A 5099-nucleotide genomic window follows, 5' to 3' on the forward strand; every position below is an offset into this window, starting at 1 on the left:
ATGTTTTTTTTTTTTGAAAGGGGACTCTCCGGCCTCTGCATCTGGAAGATGCATACGACCACATAAATAAATAAAATAGGTTCAACAAAGTCTAAGAGTCGTAAAAGAAAACAACGTCGAGCTCACATAGACCTCGACATGAAAACAAAAAAATTATGAAGCCACAACCGGCTGGCAGAAATAAAGGTAGGAAAACTAATTGCCTATCCTATTACATGACCGCCATCCAAACCGGTTGAATATATCCCGCGCTACCATCTCCCACCGGACAGATCCAGTAACCAAACGCTCCCTGGCCTCCGTCGGAGTGAGTAGGGACCACATACGGGTCAACGCCGAAGCACGGAATACAACCTGCAAAAAATGAATAGTGTTTATTCTGTTAAAAGCCAAATCATTTCTGCAGTTCCAAATTGCCCATAACAACGCACAAACTCCTACACGAATGTGTCTAGCTGTAACGGACTCTATCCCATCCAGCCACGTTCCAAATAACGACCCGATCGAACTCGGAGGAGTAATGTTAAAAGCAATTTGCACTGAGCGCCACAAAATCCTTGCCAACGGGCACTCAAAGAATAGATGCTTAATGGTTTCATCCCGATCACAGAAACTACACCTAGTAGATCCTGTCCAATTGCGCTTAACCAAGTTGTCCTTTGTTAGAATAACCTGTTTATGACAAACCACATAAACACTTTGATTTTCAAAGGAACTTTGACTTTCCAAACATGTTTGGAGTTAGGAATGACACTCGAGTTAATAACATCGATGTACATCGATTTAACGGTAAATTGTCCAGACCTAGTAAGTTTCCAACACAACTGATCGGGCTGATGTTGTAGTTGAACCTCCATCAGTCTACGCACCAGATGAAGCCAAGCTTCCCATCTATTACCAACAAGCACCCTCCTAAACTGAATATTAAGAGGGGTGGCCTGCATAATCGTCGCCACAAGCGCGTCACGGCGATTCACAATACGATACAGAGATGGGTACTGTAATGCCAAAGGTGTCTCACCAAGCCAAGTGTCCTCCCAGAAGCGAGTATCGTTACCAGCTCCGACTATAAACTTTGTTCTATTAAAGAAGGCTGACTTAACTCTCATAAGCCCCTTCCAAAATGGCGAATCAGTTGGTCTCATTGTCACCTGTGACAAGGTTTTGGATTGCAGATACTTGTTACGAAGTATCTGTGCCCAAGTTGCATCAGTCCCAACTGATAACTTATATAGCCACTTACTAAGCAGGAATCTGTTCTTGATCTCAAGATTCTCGATACCCAACCCCCCCCCTGATCCTTGGGACGACAAATAATATCCCACTTGGTGAGTCTATACTTTCTCTTAAGATCATCGCTCTGCCAAAAAAATCTTGACCGATAGAAGTCCAGCCTTTTCCTGACCCCAACTGGAACCTCAAAGAAAGATAGTAGGAACATCGGCAAACTTGTGAGCACCGAATTAATAAGAATTAACCGGCCTCCATAAGACAGAAGTTTGCCCTTCCAACAACTAAGTTTCTTTTCGAACCGATCTTCGATACATTTCCACTCTCTGTTCGTGAGCTTACGATGATGAATGGGTATACCCAAGTAAGTAAAAGGTAAGGCCCCTAATTCACAACCAAACAATTGTCTATAAGCCTCTTGTTCCTCCTTGGCTCTACCAAAGCAGAACAACTCGCTTTTATGAAAGTTAATCTTTAAACCGGACAATTGTTCAAATAAACACAACACCAGCTTCATGTTTCTCGCTTTTGCCAGGTCATGCTCCATGAAGATGATTGTATCATCAGCGTACTGCAATATGGATACACCCCCATCAACTAGGTTAGGCACCAAGCCACCTACCTGACCGGCGTTCTTTGCCCTGCCTATGAGAATGGCCAACATATCAACTACAATGTTGAACAATATAGGGGACATTGGGTCTCCTTGCCTCAGGCCTTTGTGTGTCTGAAAATAATGACCTATATCATCATTTACTTTAATTCCAACACTACCTTTTTGCGTAAAGGATTCTACCTGGCGTCGCCAGGCCTCATCAAAACCCTTCATGCGTAAAGCCTATTGAAGGAAAGGCCATTTGACTTTGTCATACGCTTTTTCGAAATCCACTTTGAAAATAACCCCATCCAGCTTTTTCGTGTGGATTTCATGGAGCGTTTCATGTAGGACCACAACACCCTCAAGGATGTTCCTATCCGGCATGAAAGCAGTTTGGGTAGGCTGCACAACAGCATGCGCGATCTGTGAGAGCCTATTGGTCCCGACCTTGGTGAAAATTTTGAAACTAACATTAAGAAGACAGATTGGCCTGAATTGCTCAATTCTCACAGCCTCTGTTTTCTTTGGAAGAAGTGTGATCGTTCCAAAATTTAGCTGAAAAAGATGAAGCTGCCCAGCAAACAGATCATTGAATAAAGGCAACAAATCACCTTTAATGATACACCAGCATTTCTTATAAAACTCCGCTGGAAATCCATCTGGGCCCGGCGCTTTGTTAGTTTCCATCTGTGAAACGGCCTCAAATACCTCTTTCTCGGTAAAAGGAGCCGTAAGAACTTCATTCTCTACAACTGTGAGCTGAGGAACATCCTCAACCCTGGACTCATCCAGAGACACACAGTTATTTTCTGGAGGACCAAACAACTGCTTATAGAACTCAGTAATGTACAATTTTAGGTTCTCCTGTCCTACAATTGTTCCCTCATCTTGCTCAAGCTGAAAGATCCTCTTCTTTCGATACTTACCATTAGCAATCATGTGAAAAAATTCAGTGTTCGCGTCCCCCTGGACGACTCTCCGTACCTTGGCCCGCAACGCCCACTTCAACTCTTCTTCCCTAAGAAGTTCTTTCAGCCTCAATTCCGCGTCCAGCTTGGTTTGAAGCTCCGCGACTGGCAGAAGCATGGTTTCTACCTTTACATCTAGGGACTGAATAAGTGACAGAAGCCTTTCCTTTTCAACCTTATAAATCCCGCTAAGATGCTTAGCCCATCCACGCAGGACACTCCTCAAGTGCCTGATCTTATTCTGCCAGCGTTGAAGCGCAGTGATTCCTCCTGAATCCTTAGCCCACTCTCTAGCTACAAGATCAAAGAAGCCTTCACGTTCAAACCAAGCCATCTCAAAGGAGAACACATTCTTGTTCCCCAAGTGGGAGGGCTGACCAGAGTCCACAAAAAGCGGCGTGTGATCCGAGATACCACGGGATAAGGCCTGGACTGTTACTAGAGGAAACTTCTGTTCCCAATCGACACTAGCCAACACACGGTCCAACTTCTCATACGTCGGATTTGGCAGCGCATTAGCCCAGGTGAATTTTCTGCCCGAGAGCTCAATTTCTCTCAGGTTCAAACTCTCGATGATAGTATTGAACATGAACGACCATCTGCCGTCGAAGTTATCATTGTTCTTATCCTCACGCCTTCTAATAATATTGAAATCACCCCCCACCAGGTACGGCAGCTGCTCGGAACCACACATCCGAACTAGTTCAGCCAAGAAATCGGGCTTGAGCTCGGGCTGCGCAGCCCCATAAACCGCAACCAGAGCCCAATTAAACCCATCTTCCTTCGACCGCACCCTGAACTTGACTGCAAAGTCTCCCATCACCACACTGCGAACCTCAAGCGTCTCGCACCTAACGCCGAGTAAGATTCCACCCGATCTCCCTCTCGGCGGCAAGCAATGCCAATCAAATTCAATACCCCCCGACAAAGAATTTAGAAACTGAGGCGCAAAATTATCTCTCCCCGTCTCCAAAAGAGCGATAAAATCTAAGTGATGCTCGACAGACGCCTCAGCAAGAAACCTTCTTTTAGCCAAGTCTCTCAGACCTCTGCTATTCCAAAAGATTCCTTTCATAGTTCATCGTAATTTTTTTTTGCCGAACGCATCCTAGCACTCCTACGCACTGCGGACAACGGGTATACCTTCCGTTTCCACTTGCGCTTTGGGATAGCTTGACTCTGCAACTGGTCCTCATACCCAGTGTCAGAGGGGCTTGCCAAACCTATCTCAGTAGAGACCTCCTCTACCCCCGCCTCAGAACTAGAAGGCAAAAGATCCGCACAAAAAATTTCAAGCACCCTGACCCCAAGCGCATGAACCTCCGAATCACACATGGGTTTAACAGCTGCAATATCGCGAATCATCTCTAAGGCCCGCTCAGCCTCTAGGTCAAGTAGATCATTAATAGAATTAGAAATTTCAGTTTCATTACTACCAAGAGAAACCCCTAGTTGATTTGCATTATCAAGAATCTCATCATTTGAAAAATGCAAAATGGAATTGGAAAAATTGACCGACATACCAGTAGTGACCTCGACCTCACGAAGCTTGGCCGCCCTCATGGCGCACCGTTGCTGGATATCGTCCACATCCGGATGTGCCTGGAGACGATCACTCACCCGACGCCCCTCAGACAAGGGATCCTGGATCCCGCCGAACGCAATGACCTCCTCCCGAGAGATCGCGGATGGGGTACGGCCTCCTGCCTCACCCCAACCCGCCGTCCGAATTTATACTCCCAAGCTTGCAAAAACGTATTACATTATGGGACGGAGGGAGTATAACTTTGTATATGCAACTGGTGACAGTCCACTTATGTTGCTCACTGTGTGATCTAGAAAGTATATCAACGTGAGTGTGCGCGTGCGGTTTTCTTGTGTAATAAAAATGAAAAGCCACTTGGATGCAGGTTTGTTTTACCTACTCTTCCAGGCAGGCTAACTTTTTCTGGTGTGGTAGGTTCATCTCGCGGTCTAATCTGTGGAGGAACTCGGCTACTCAAGCAAAGTTCCAAACGAAAAGCTGATGGATGTTTGCTTCGCACCACATGGCCTGCACTACGTGAGCAAATGGGCAAATGAGGCGTAGGACTGCCGCACGCTCTGGCTTTTCCCCACTAGACACAAACAACAATGTCCCAACGTCAAGGCCCTCGATCACAACTCATAGTTGAGATGTGATATTGCCACCACACGCCTACCTTTATTGCTACAAAATATTTTTGAACAATTGATATATTCTAGCCGATTATGCATGTTTATTATTTGGGACAGGGAAATTTTATTTGGTATTTTGTTAGTAA

Source organism: Aegilops tauschii, chromosome 1 (genome assembly GCF_002575655.3).
Source record: "Aegilops tauschii subsp. strangulata cultivar AL8/78 chromosome 1, Aet v6.0, whole genome shotgun sequence".
Classification (NCBI taxonomy): domain Eukaryota; kingdom Viridiplantae; phylum Streptophyta; class Magnoliopsida; order Poales; family Poaceae; genus Aegilops; species Aegilops tauschii.